Source organism: Podarcis melisellensis, assembly GCF_964234715.1.
Source record: "Podarcis melisellensis genome assembly, chromosome: 4".
Lineage (NCBI taxonomy): Eukaryota > Metazoa > Chordata > Lepidosauria > Squamata > Lacertidae > Podarcis > Podarcis melisellensis.
The window spans coordinates 81,981,721-81,996,373 of NC_138531.1; the positions used below are offsets into that span (position 1 = coordinate 81,981,721).

Consider the following 14,653-nt stretch of genomic DNA (forward strand, 5'->3'; position numbering starts at 1 on the left):
ATGAAGCTAAATTATAGGGTCATTATATCTTATTTGAAGGAAATGCCTAAATATCTCAATGCTGTATATCATGGTTCTATTTTTAGATTTTTCTGGTTTGTCAGATATCCATTTCTTAAAAACGAATGTACTAAATTTAATCCAACTATTTCCAGTACATAGTGCTGTTTTTGCCCAAAATATTTTTGGTCACAATCTTAAGAATTCTCCCCACCCCACCCCCGGTCCCAGATTATTTATTTTATGTATTTTAAAACTCTCAGCCATAGGAAAATCTTTAGCTACTTATTTGTAAGCATCTCTCAAACTGTCACTAAATAAAGACATTGTTGGAATATTCTAAGAGGAGCGAGACAAGTGGGTGAGCGTGTTGTTTACACTTCACCTGTTTCCATTACGCACTTTGGGAGGAATCTGCAGAAGCTTCCCAGGAGCTGTGTTTGTTTTTTGAAAAATCCTCTACTGGCACAAAGCAGAAGCGAAGACCCTGTGTTGCAAAAAATAAAAAGAAAGAAAGAAAAGAAAAAGAAAGGACAGAGCAAAAATAGATTTAAACACAGCCAAACCCAATACATTATTGGAACATGAGCCAGGTACCGACCCAAATTTGGAAAAACTGAAATATGCGCTGCATAGGATAGTGTTCTTGTTTTAAGATAAACAAAGGCTGTCATCCTATGCATTCCTATTACTTGGGGCTAAGTAAGACATTCCTCCAAGTATACATGCATATCATTAGGGTGAACATCTTTTATTAAAAAAAATCTCTTTTTGTAGTTAGCGGTGCTAGGTGGAAAAGGTTTCAGATAGCTACTATATGGCAAAGCAGAGAGCTTTGCAGTAATCATATACTGGAAAATAGATGTTTCCTTCTCCCATCTGAAGAAGTCTATCATCTCAGCAGCAGCTAGGGATATTGGAGAATTTTGTTGAAAGGGTACTGGAAACTGTGTCAGTCAGATGCCTGTCCATCTGGCAGACAGATCCTGCAAAAGGATGGCAAACTGAGTAGCACTGCCCCTAGATTATTTTTTTCTGCCTAGGGAATTAGGGAATGTCTAATAACATGTGCATATGATCACATGAAACCCTACAGATCAGGCTGCTATCTTTCTTCCCCCCTTTGCAATTACACTTGAGCTTGAGAGTCTGTACAGCTTGAATTTGTAGAGAACAGTCACAGACAGACCCTCATGTTAAGCCATGAAGGCACCTGGACACCCTTAGCTCCTGGCAGGCTAGGATTTCCACAGATCTTAAAAGGAGCCAAGGAAATACTCATTAAAACCCACAAAGTCTCTCACAGGAATGCCTTGTCCTCCCCAACCAATGTCCCTGAGTGTGAGCAGCCAAAAGTGCCCACCCTTTAGGATTTGGGGGATTGAGTGCGAAAACCCAGTGTTTTCATTATTGTTGCATATCTGTCTCATTATAGAAGGATTTGGAAAGGTTCAGAAAGGGCTTTCTGCAGAGCGCAAAACAAAACAGAGCGTTTCATATCTTTCCTTTTTAATGTTCTGCATATCTTCTCTGTGCAATGAGTTCATTTTCCCTGTTGCCCATGCAACACGTGGCGAAGTAATGCCGCTGTGAGCCTTGTCTGAGCTCATTTCCTTTCCTACCTTCAAGAATCCGAGCAAACATTTGATGAACTCATAGCAAAATTAAAGAGGGAAGGGATACCTAAGGTTAGAAAAATTCCAGGGAATGTAAAGTGAAATTGAAGATTCAGCATTTTTGGATGCTCAATTGTATTGTGAATGATGAGGCATTCAGCAATAACAGATGGTTCTGACAGCGGCTGCCCATCTATGGACCCTTTCCAAAGGCATGCTGTGATCTAGTTTGGATACCGCAAACTTTAGATTTATATCCACATCACGCACAGGAATTTCCCTTCTACTTCTAAGTGGTATTATTTCAGAAATACCTTTGTTCCTGCACCCTGTTTCTCTGCTATTCAGTTGCCTTTCCCAAATTGTTTCCTGGACTTCAGCACCCTCAGACATTGCCCTGCAGTCTAGACAAGAATGTCCCTAGGAGTCCCCAGTGAATTGTCAGGGACCAAATCCTGTCCCGTCATGGTTGACATTAATCAGCTGCTGAATGGGAGATCTATTTAAGAGTAGGATATGAATGGAATCTTCTCCATACAAAGGCGGTGCATTGGGGTAGTGCTTTTTATTTATATGTAAGGCTGAAATCTTGGAGTAAGTCCTGCTGAATTCAGTCAGACTTCTGATTTGACATTCTCAGGGTTCACAGCAAATCCTGTAATGACCGATGTGGTGGGGGAGCAGCATGGAGGTGACCTGCTGTCCAGAGCTGGAGTCAGGCATAAAGGTAAAGGGTAAAGGGACCCCTGACCATTAGGTCCAGTTGTGACCGACTCTAGGGTTGTGGCACTCATCTCGCTTTATTGGCCAAGGGAGCTGGCGTTTGTCCACAGACAGTCATGTGGCCGGCATGACTAAGCCACTTCTGGCGAACCAGAACAGCGCACGGAAATGCCGTTTACCTTTCCGCCGGAGCGGTACCTATTTATCTACTTGCACTTTGATGTGCTTTCAAACTGCTAGGTTGGCAGGAGTGAGTCAGGCATAGGTCAGCAGTAAAATACCTTATGTTAGTGACGTCATTACTCAAGGAAACAAAACAGCTCAGTCCTAGTGGTCACAGCAGCAGGTCTTGCACCAATGAAGCAGTAGCAAGGACTGAATGTCCCTGTTTTCCCACCACAGAAAGTGTCTGAAAAATAAACCAGAGCATTTGTGGTTTGGAAAGTTACAGGATTTCAGCAGAGTGCTATAGGGCAGGGGTAGGCAAACTAAGGCCCAGGGGTTGAATGCGGCCCAATTGCCTTCTCAATCCAGCCCGCAGATGGTCCGGGAATCAGCATGTTTTTACATGAGTGTGCTTTTATTTAAAATGCATCTCTGGGTTATTTGTGGGGCACAGGAATTCCTTCATCACCCCCCAAAAAAATAGTCCCACCACATGGTCTGAGGGATGGTGGACTGGCCCATGGCTGAAAAAGGTTGCTGACCCCTGCTATGGGATATGCACTGTTTGGAAATGAAGCAATTTGACCACCCCGAAACATTTGAAGGCACAAACTGTATAGAAAACTGGGTCACATGTGACCACTCCGAAAGCATCATGAGCACAAATCATCACAAATGTGCAATAAAAATGGCGCCTGGGGGTGCCTATGCCGCTATTAGGCCTGTCCTCATGTTTTCACACATTGCTTTTTGGACTCCACGAAATAAGGAACGGGAAAACCGTGGCTCTCCAAACGATGCTGAACTCCAGCTCCCACCTTCCCTGATCTTTGGACAGGCTGCCCTGGGCCTGATGGGAGCAGGAGACCAACAATATCCACCAGTTTCCCCCATCCCTGTGTCAAATGGTCATTTCTATCCTACGCTAAGAACCATCGCTAGGTTTCATTTGCTCCATTCTCATAAACCACAGTGTAATGCAGACCCCGAAAGAAATCTGCAGACGCTGCTGAGTTGCCTCCCTATAGGTTACTCAGAACGGACTGCATACATGCATTATTTAAAAGCCTCCAAGAAAGGAATCTCCCTCCGCCCTGCTCCCAGCCCCTGGGGAGCTCTGTTGGCCAGCCATGCACTTTACATTTCTTTTGCCCCACCAGCTTGAATATTTATGAGGTGGCATATGATTTGATGGTGTCTGGTTCCATGTGTAATGCTGATGTCATCTGTTTTAAATTTGAAATGCCAGTTCTGTTTTGTAGTGCATAGTAATTTGTTTCTTCTGCAGACTATATAGTATATATATAAAAAAATCACACCGAAACTTGGCATTTCTAGCAAGGAAACTATGGTGATATGGAGAGCTCTCTCTCTCTCTCTCTCTCTCTCTCTCTCTCTCTCTCTCTCTCTCTCTGTGTGTGTGTGTGTGTGTGTGTGTGTGTAAGCAAGCAAGTAAGTAAGTAAGAAAGAGGGAGACATGGGGGAGACGCTCTCCAAATAAATTATATTACATAATCAAAGGACTACAACTTCTCACAACAGTTTGGACAATTGTTCAAGGCTTCACCGCATTCAAGCCAAACATTCCTCCCTTGCCCTCCTACCACACTAGCTTTGGTGTAAAGATCCTGGCCTTGAAAGGGGTTGGATATGGCTGGTGCCAACCTCTATACAGAGGTGGTGCCATCTCAGAACAACAGAGAATCCTTCACTTCTTTCTATTTTTAGTCAAAAATTCTTTCCCTGGCAGCAGAATTACTCTGCAGCGGAAAAGGAAGCTTGGGCTATGAATCTGGACATCCGTGCCCTGCAGTGCTCTTCATAGCATTCACTTTTATTTCAGATCACGCAGATTTGCTAGGTGGCTGTGAACAATGGGCTGGCTTGATGCTAAGAGTACACTGTTGAGAGATTTACCTTCAACCTTTTACTGCACCACATCAAGCACAGCATCCTCACTAAAATGCAGACTTTTTGTCCTGTCGGGTGGCAGGAGAATTGGAAATGTCGGAGGGTGGTAGATTTTTTTGATAATTCTGAAATGCATAATTAAGAATATTCTCTCTTGTGAATTGGAGCAAAAGAAGTCAAAACTATTCCTAACTCTGAAAGTCTTGTGCAATGGTTTTTAAATTGACCATTTAAAAGCTCTGGAGCCAAGTGAGAATTCCCAGGTAAAATCCTCCCTCCTTTGTGTGGGCAGGTAATCCCTCCCCTACCTGGCCTGGTCTCCTTGGCAACTCTTTCCCCCAGGTGGGATTGGACAACTGACTGAGGTAGGCGGAGACCTCCAGGTATCCCACCTGAGGGAAGGCATAGCCTAGCCTATGCTGTTGGAGCCGCTCCAGGTCTAGGGGCTGCACGCGTCCACGCAAAGGGCGCCCCCCGTTTTAAGCGGGGAGCGGTCATTCCTAACTCTGAAAGTCTTGTGCAATGGTTTTTAAATTGACCCCCACACCCCCCCACACCTTGTACCTGTAACTACCACCTACAGTTTATACCAGTATCCTGAGCATCCCATGTTTCACTGTGATCTGACCGGTGGGATGCTTTTACTGTATTTCTCTTTCCTCTTGCTTTCAATGTATTTATGTGGGGTTTATTGTCTGTTTGTTGGGTTGCAAGTTGCTTTGTGTTGCCCTGGGCAAGGTAAAGTGACTGACAAATTTAATGAACTAACTAACTAACTAACTAACTAACTAACTAACTAACTAACTGATGTAGCCACCAACATTTCTGATTTAAAATAGACATACTTGTTTTGTGTTGTGCAAGAAAGCAGCTAGTTGGCATATCAAACATGTGAGCAATCAATGTGAGTGAGCCACTGAGGGTAGGGAGCAACTCATATGCATAAAGGAATTTGGAAATAGTTACTTGCAAAAAGTCCTGTTTCCTAGGAAACATGATTTTAAATGTGGGATTCTATCAAGGTTTCTGCATTTCAGCGTGCTGTATGAATCTAGCTACCTTATCGTGTGAGTTTAATAATTTCAAAACTTATTATGCTAAATAAATGGAAAGGAAAGAAGCTGGAAAACTGCCAGCCAAAGAAGTACATTTTGGGGGACAAAATCTGGTATATTATTTAGCTAAAACAAATATGGTATACATCACCAACACAAAAACATACAGAGGAAACGGACATTGCATCAATGAAATGGCTAAAGCCCGAGTGTTTTATTAGGCTAATAGGCTAAACACTACATTTTCATAGTCTCAAAGGGCATATCTTAAGCTGGCTTGATATTATTGCTCCTCCACATGGAATCTTGGGAACTGCAGGTCTGTGAGGAGGGGGATAATGATCTCTAATAGACCCAGCACCTTCACCAAACTAAGATAAAGGGACCCTGACCATTAGGTCCAGTCGTGGCCGACTCTGGGGTTGCGGTGCTCATCTCGCTTTATTGGCTGAGGGAGCCAGCGTACAGCTTCCGGGTCATGTGGCCAGCATGACTAAGCCGCTTCTGGCGAACCAGAACAGCACACGGAAACGCCATTTACCTTCCCGCCGGAGCGGTACCTATTTATCTACTTGCAATTTGGCGTGCTTTCGAACTGCTAGGTTGGCAGGAGCTGGGACCGAGCAACGGGAGCTCACCCCATAGCCGCCGACCTTCTGATCGGCAAGCCCTAGGCTCTGTGGTTTAACCCATAGCACCACCCGCGTCCCTTTCCCCAAACTACAATAGCCCAATTTCTTTGTGGGAGAGAAATAAAGGCCACAGCAATCAAACCGAAGTACTACCACTATAGTGTAGTGTAGTGTAGTGTAGTGTAGTGTAGTGTAGTGTAGTGTAGTGTAGTGTAGATATGGCATTAGAGTCATTCACTCTCCACACACAGGCACTGCAGTCAAATGGTGCTGTGCAAGATACAGCTGCCACGAGGTCACTTAAAACTGTCTTCATAGGGATGTCTTACATGTATCGGCTTGGTGTACAAATTCGATAAGAACGCACAGTTTCTTTCTATGCTACTATTGCAAGCCAACACATCAGGGCAAGCTGGCTATGAAAGGATAGATCATGCCGTGCTGGCAAAGGAGGTATTTTTTTCTACCCAGTACAGCAGCCTTCTGCATACTTTCAAAAGGACAGGCCAACAGACCTGTAGACCTCAGTGGCAGAACATTTGTTTTGTACTCAGTCTCTGGTTCAATCCCAGGTGTTTCCAGGTTGGGCAGGGGAAAGCTCCTGCATGAAAATTTATTCTGAAGTCAATGTGAAAGAGAAAGAGGGGGAGCGAAACAAGTTTTCATAGTAGTTAGTAAGGAACAAGTTGTGTGGGAAGCAAAGCTGAATTTTGAGGAAGAGCAGTAAATTAAACTGGGAGAGCAAAATAGTATTTCAGAGAGTTGAAGAGAGTATGTTCATTGTTAGTGATGTATCCATTAATTTACTTTGCCCCCGCTATCATATCTGATCAAGCAGGTTAGGTAGGCTTTTGTAATGCTTCTTAAACCTGCAAAAGCTATTTGACCAGCAGCCATGATCGGGCAAAAGAAATGAACGTGAACACCACAGGCAATGATGGGTTTGTTGTACTGTTTCCCATACCCGTATCTGTTTTAAGATGAACCGTACTAGTCTGCTCTAGTTTATTATCGCTGTTGCTGAATATTCATGAAACAATTGCATGACTATTCATAAGTCATGAGTTTGGCCTACATAAGCAATGAACACGATGACCCCTCTAATGAGGTCCAATGCTAAAGTGGCCTTGCTTCATTTTGCAAAGTATTCTACATTTAACCATAGCTTGCCTTCTTGGCCTTATTTGTTTGAAACCTGTAGACAAGTAAAAAATGAACAGCTGTTAATAGTTTACACAGTGGGGGTTTCTAACCCCTTGCCCTGTTAGTATATCATAAAATCCAAGTTAAAATAGAGTGTAATATCTCATCTCATCAAAGAAAATAAATTTGTTATAAAAGGGAAAAAAATTATCCATCAAGATCTTTCATACAACAACTGGGAAACACTGTTGATATATTTATGGATCATTTCCTTCATGCAATAAATACAGCAAACTTGTAACCCTATCTCCATCTAGGTACTTTTGAATCATACAGTCAAAGAACTAATTATGTTATCATAAATGTTGAAGCTACATGTACATTAAAAAAAATATTTATTATAGGGCTATTCTGCACTGCCACACGGCAAATAACAACAGGTAGCAGTAGCTTGAAACAACTTGAGTGTATACAGTGCTTGAAAACATGTAAACATGAGATAGCTGTGCTTCACTCATCCTCAATGAAAACTCAAGGGGCACCACGGGTTTGGGTTTTCTCTACTTTTCTCTTTGTTCTCTTCAGTCGGTTCTTAAGTACAAGAGACACATCAAGCCAAGGAAAGATGGGCGGAGGTGGGAGGGAGAGATCAAGACACTATTGTTTTCTCCTTGTTTTCGGAAGACCTATGTCAGAACACCAGCCACAGTAGGCTAGCATTGACATTCCTGATTATCCTAAGAGTACAGAGTAATGTACTGGTAGGCTGAGAATGCTTTTAGAAGTAGCATCACATTCATAATGTCTAGGGGCATACTATTTAATTTGCATCTCAAACTATTTAGAAGACCCACATAAGCACTAAATTGGTTTGCTACCTTTACCTCTGACTTCCATATGTTCAGACTCACATTTCTGTGCACAATAGGCTGAACTCTCATACGTTTAACTATGCCAAATGAGAGCTAGGTGCCCATTCTATGCACATGCAGATCAAAAGTCCCTGAAGATCAGGAGTTCCCAAGATCTTCAAGAAAGTCCCTGAAGATCAGGAGACCACCAGTGAACCACAAGTTTCATTCAGGTGGTCTGCAGCATGCCTGAATATTCATGTTGATATTTTTATTTTATTTTATTTTATTGCATGTTTTCTTTCTTAAATCATATTCTATTGTGTTACAATATGAAATCTATGAGGTGCAAATTATAATACAATAAAACACAATGTAAGAAATAAAATAAGCCAAAAAAGGACAACTACAAATCAAACAGCATGCAGCACAGGCAGAATAATCATTAGGTAGTCTGCAAAGCCCATTTGCAATTTTCAAGTGATCCATGCAAGCGGGTAGGTTTTTGGGAACCACTGACTTAGATATTCATTTAGGCTGCCTCCAGACTGTTGGCATTTGCAGAAGAAATTTAAGCACATACCAGAAATGTAGGTTTGCATGATTAAAGTGCTATGTTGCAACAAATCCGCTTTAAAAAATAGACTTTTTGCAGTTCGGGAATACATTGAAAAGAGTGGGAAGATCAAATGATTAAGGGGGAAGGCATATAAAATTGCTGCAAGCAAATCAGGATGAATCCTCAGCGTTGTATAACCTCACTGCGAACAATGACAACAAATAAAGACCGGACATTGTCTAACCTTCTCATAAACTTTGGAGCAAGCAAATCAGGATGAATAAACAGGTCACCTGGTGCAGAACTTTGACACTTATATGTCCTGGTCAGAGAGAGGGGGGGAAGGGAGAGATTTATGGTGTTCTTGTACATTATAATGGTGTTTATGCACAGAAATAATGAATTGCTAACTTCCAGTGAGAGGGTGCAGGCATCCATGACTTGTATTGTACATTTACCTAGCAACGATCATACATACAAGCAGACATATTCTTACTGCCATTCAGTTTTCACTACTTATTATTAAGGAGGAGGGGAATGTTGTTGGCTACCCTGAGATTGCATTTTAAAAGGAACCAAGTTCAAGGTCACTAGGGGTTCAGAGGCAGGGGTGGTTTCTGTCATTTTGCCGCAAGCTCTAGGCTGGAAGCTGCCAGCCCAGGATGATTTAAAGCCTCACAACGTGAGAGTGAACTGCATGGGTTTCCAGCTGTAAGTTCAGCCAGCCCAAGACATTTTGCTGCCTGAGGCACAGGTGGCAGCCTCCTCCGTTCAATATACAAAAGCTCACTGGACCGGCAGTTCAATTTACTTCAACACTGCTGACAGGACAGCAGCCTTCACTGCATCAAACAGCAGCAAGCTAGCTTGGGGTGCAGGGGGTGCGCACAGCTTTCCCCCTCCATCACCTCACGCTGCCTAATGGTAGGGCCAGCACCGTAGGGCAAGCCATTCACCTCTTTCGAAACCTCACACCCATTTAAATGGGTTTGAGGTTATTAGGACTTGCAAGTGTTTTCTTGCCCGTATCACTGATGAACCAAATTTTACCCACACATACAGAATGAAGTGGACCCTGTCTTTATGAGGTGATGTAAGCTTGGAAAATGATGCATTTAAATCTCACCAGCAAATTTGCTTGGTGGCCCGAAACATCCCATTATTCTTTCAGCCTCAGCCTTCTACCTGCAATGGAGAGGTAATAAAATTGGTCCTCGTGAGCCTGTTGTAAGGATTTCAGATATAATTATGTGAAGCTTTATTCTTTACCACTTGAAATATGTTTTTAAGCACTAAGGACCAGGCCTGGCACAGGCACACAGCATCCTTGTTGTGTCAGTCAGGTGTGCTGTGGAGAAAACAAAATGGCAGTCGTCAGGTGGCTGCCTCTCAGGGGTTTTGCTGCTTTTTATTTGTGTGTGTGAGAGAGAGACTGCTTCTCAGCTGTCCAAGAATCTCACTTGTGGGGTGTTAGCACCCAAAATGCATATGTAAAGGGTTAGTTGCAAGAGCTGTAAAACTCTAAGATGCCATTCACTCTGTGGCAGTTGTGGCAGTTAGTTCAACAGTTTTAACAGTTAGAGCAGCAGGTATAAATTGTTGTGGTGCTGCCTGCCTCAGAGTCAGAGAGTTAAGTTTGTCTGTAAAAGTTTAATCTGTGTAAGATGTTTGAGCGACTTAAGTATCGCCTACCCACATTGTATATTTTAATGTGCAAGTGTGCTAAGTAAAAGTTATATGTTATTTAAACTTTAAAAGAGAGTGCCTTGCTTAGTTTTTCTAGGAGGGAAAAAGAGAACCAATTAAAGGGTCAAAGGACCCAGGGCTGTCTTCTCTGCAAACAGAAATTGGAGCTAAATTCCCACAGAAGGAAGGGTACAGTAGTACCTCAGGTTACAGACGCTTCAGGTTACAGACACATCAGATTATAGTACCTCGGGTTAAGAACTTTGCTTCAGGATGAGAACAGAAATCGTGCGGTGGTGGCATGGCGGCAGCAGGAGGACACATTAGCTAAAGTGGTACCTCAGGTTAAGAACAGACCTCCAGAACGAATTAAGTTCTTAATCCGAGGTACCAAAGTTCCAAATCTTCCACAGTTGAGGTGCATCGACAGGTATCCCCCGTCAGAAATCCTGCAGAGTTGGTACAATTCAAAGTCAACAGTTCTGAAGTAGATGGGTCAACTGCATCAACTCCAGCCGAAGACCACCAAAAATAAGGTTACCAGATTCCCCCCCCCAATGAATCTGGGGACACTTTTCAACTTCCTACTAAACAGATGGATTTTGTCAGGGGACTGATTTGTAAATCTGGGGACTGTCCCCAGGAAATGGGGATTTCTGGTAACCTTACCCAAAAAACCTCCATTAGAAGGCAAACGGGGGCTGCCTACACACTATAGATTTAAAGCCCCACCCAAAGCCTGGAAACCGTAGTTTTCCCCTCACAGAGCTGTAATTCTCAGCACACTTGGCAAAGTCCCAGGATTCTTTTGGGTGGGTGTGATTTAAATGTATGGTGTGTATACAGACTGAGAAAGGGGGTGGGAGGACTCCCAAACCCCAGGAGAGAAGGCTTTAGCAGAGCATTGTGTTTCAATAATTTACCTCAGAACCATTCCAAACCGGTAGCATAAGCACCATAGGACAAAAGAGGAAGAAAAACCACTCTCAGAAAAACAAACAACATCCCAGCCTTAAGACTGACATAAATAATTCATAAATAATGATGAAAGTCTTTTCTGGTTTCCCCACAATGTAGGACAAGCAAACTGCTGTGGTAATTGTGAAGTTTGGCCAATAATGCATTTTGTCTGGTACACAATGCTCTATAGGGATGGGGGGGAAGGGTGGAGACAGCAAAAACTATCCGCAAGTGGCCACAACGAGAAAACATTGCCGGTATTGAGCGAGGGGAACTGGGCAGCCGCAGGAACGTACGTGATTGGAATCCATGAGGATCAAGACAACTGCCAAGACAATGTAGTAAATTTGTCTTATTTATAGCATTTCTATTCCACCCTTTCTCCAAGGAGCTTAGGCGAGCATTCAGAAAGTCTCGCACCACCCCACTTCTAGCCTCATAGATGCTAAGTTAGGTTAGGTTGAGAGAAAATGGGCATTAGTATCCAACTAATGTGTTCTGTAGCGCAAGAGTTTCCACTTTTGCAATGGAACTTCTATCTTCCTCCCTGCAGGCATGCTGTGCCCTCACATAAGAGATTTGAACCCGCTCCTTTTGGCCCAAGTCCAACTATCAGTCCACATTTCCTTACAGGCTTCAGATCTCAGTCTACTCTATACCATTTTGTGAGAATAAATCAGTTCCTCTTAAGCCTGTTGAAGAGATGTGGATTTCTTTTAAATGTTAGTCTAATCTACAATCCCTGCAAGTTATTGATATACCAGGCATACTGAGTTTTTGTTTTTTAAAAAGCTTGCAGTAACCATATTACTGTATTGGATGTTTAGCAATATATTTACCTCTAATTTTAGCAATATGGTTTAGCTCTAATTTTGATTAATCCTTTTTGGTCATGTTCTGCACCAGGCTCTCAGTTGTCTGGCTTTCTGTAACACATTTGTCATGAGGGTACGATTAAAACCTGCCATTTTTATACACATAAAGAAAAAATAAAGTTGGCAAACAACATACAAGAATGTGTTTCATTTAGCCATCGCTAAAAAAATGCTGGTTTACATCAGACTTACGCTGACCCTCTAAGGTGCCGACTGATGAGCAAAAAGCATGCTTGACTTTGTTTGCAAGGATTGTGGGCAAGAGATTTCAAAATGCGTTGGGGAACACAGCAGCAGCAGGCACAGCAAAAATGGCAGCTCAGAGCAAATCAGCTCAGCAGGGATCTCTCATGGGAATCTCTTTAGGAGATTTCAATGGGAGAACCAAGAACGCGATTTTCTGATGGATTAAATGGGTCTAAGCTTCATGTGCTTTGAAAAGAATCGACATACTGGTGCAATTGAAGTCCCTTAGATTTCATTAAATGTTCACATTTCCTTTTTCTGAAAGGCGTTTTATAAACTATAAGATATTTTACAGTAGGCTCATCTCTGAAGGAGGTCTAGGCCATCTTCAAATGCAGTTCCATGTGGTGAGCATTTCAGTAATCTAACCTGGAGCTACTAGCTGTGGCAGACCTAACTTCAAACTGTTGTGATTATTATTATTATTATTATTATTATTATTATTATTATTATTATTAAAAACAAAACACCTGCCCTATACTGAACTAAGGATAACAGAAGCTGACGAATATTACAGTTCCATCCCTATGCCAGTTTATCCTCAAGCACAACAAAGCAAGCCAAACATCAAGGTCATTCACTGCTTCTGACACTGGCAATTGGTGAAGGGAATTGCACAACAGAATATTAGCCATGCGGAGAACATGTACTCTATACATTCTTCGTAGTTGCTCAGAAAATCAGCTCACCATGTACATTCAATCTGATGCTGGCCTTACTTAATTCAGGCCCTGTCAACAGGAGTGCCAACTTGGCCCCACGACTGTGGGTGCCTGGGGTCAGGGGTGCCATACAGCATGCCTGGCCCTGGCACTGAAATTTGTGGGTGCCTGGCCCCTTCATGGGGAATTTTGTGGGTGCTTGGGCACCCAGGGAGTTGGCACCTATGCCTGATGATTATTACAATCTTCAGAGCTGGGGGTGCATTACAGTTGTACCTCGGGTTAAGAACTTAATACGTTCTGGAGGTCCGTTCTTAACCTGAAACTGTTCTTAAGCTCAGGTACCACTTTAGCTAATAGGGCCTCCCACTGCTGCAACGCCACCGCAGCACGATTTCTGTTCTCATCCTGAAGCAAGGTTCTTAACCCGAGGTACTATTTCTGGGTTAGCGGAGTCTGTAACCTGAAGGGTCTGTAACCTGAGGTACCACTGTATTACAATTTGGGGAAGGGGAGGCTGAGGGGGGTTTGCTCTTTTTCTCCCTCCCTCCCTACCTCCCTCCCTCTCCTTAAAATTAAAACAAACACCATTTTACTGTTATTTCTTCACAGCCTAGTAGCATTCCTTTCAAAACGGTACATGCTGGCATAGCATTGTTCCCCAGGCATTGCTGAGGAAAATAAGAAGGCTGCCCAGGTGGCTAATAAGGGCATCCCTCTACTCTCCCTGTAATGCACCTGTGTCATGGGTCCAACAGCGACCCTGACACCAAGTGAGAGACTTTAGAATCACTAACTAAGGAGCCAGATCAGTCCCTGTATTATGAGGCTGGTGGCCAGGAGGCTACTAAGCCAAAGGCTAGTGAACAGAGCCTGTTGGACCAGATTTCATAGCATCAGGGCTCATGGAATCAGAACCCACATGAGCAATTTTTCCTAGTGCACAGAAGAAACACCCACGTACAGGCCAGAGAGTTGGCTCCTCAAAGATTGCTGTTCTCCCAAAAGGGGTAGGGCCTAGGAGAGGCAAAGGCTCAAAAGGCAAGTTGGAGCAAGTGGTTCACTCAGTGGTGCTGCAACACCTGATCTGCAGACACCTTTGTAAGACCAGAACTGGAACTGCAATGTTCCCATTTGTGGCATTTCCAATATGCTGCTCATGCAGCTGTGAAGCCGCTTCGAGCGGCAGCAAAGCTGGCTTTTTAAGGGTGGAGGAAGAGAACTTCTTACCCGTAGGAATGGTAAGAATTCATTCCCTGAAGGTTGCCAAATTACCCCTTTTGTGGTAGACAAATAGCATTGCAAAAGTACTGTTCCAGCTTTAATTTAGCCTCGAGCTACCAAAAAGTGTTTTGAAAATATAGGGTTGAAATTTGGGGCTTGCCTCTTCCAACATGTTGCCTAAGCTATGGTGCCCAGAATAGTGAAAAACAGAATCCAGGACTACACATGCTTCATGCATGCATCCACCCACTCCTCTTCAGCCATCTGGAGAGGATGAGTAACATCCATTTTTTCAGAGATGGATAATCAGCAAATGAAGAAAACAAAGCCGCCCTGATCTTGCAG

The 14,653-nt window shown here is 43.1% G+C and overlaps 2 long non-coding RNA genes across 8 annotated transcripts in view; one reads left to right on the forward strand and one right to left on the reverse strand.

Annotated features, from left to right (window-relative positions):
- LOC309369377 overlaps positions 1–10,112 on the reverse strand; it is a 37,985-nt gene extending 27,873 nt beyond the window's left edge. For 5 of the 7 annotated variants that reach the window (XR_014168062.1, XR_014168063.1, XR_014168064.1 and 2 more), the window contains exons 1-3: positions 9,782–10,112; positions 8,900–8,977; positions 403–487 (exon numbers count right to left, since the gene is read on the reverse strand). This is a non-coding gene — a long non-coding RNA (uncharacterized lncRNA). Of the gene's footprint in view, positions 1–385; positions 488–8,899; positions 8,978–9,781 lie in introns of all 7 variants that reach the window. The other 2 variants (XR_014168066.1, XR_014168068.1) reach the window with 2 other exon arrangements.
- Positions 8,904–10,412, forward strand: LOC309369439. The gene is made up of 2 exons (XR_014168134.1): positions 8,904–8,974; positions 10,108–10,412. It is a non-coding gene; the product is annotated as an uncharacterized lncRNA (long non-coding RNA).
- Positions 10,413–14,653: the final 4,241 nt, after the last annotated feature.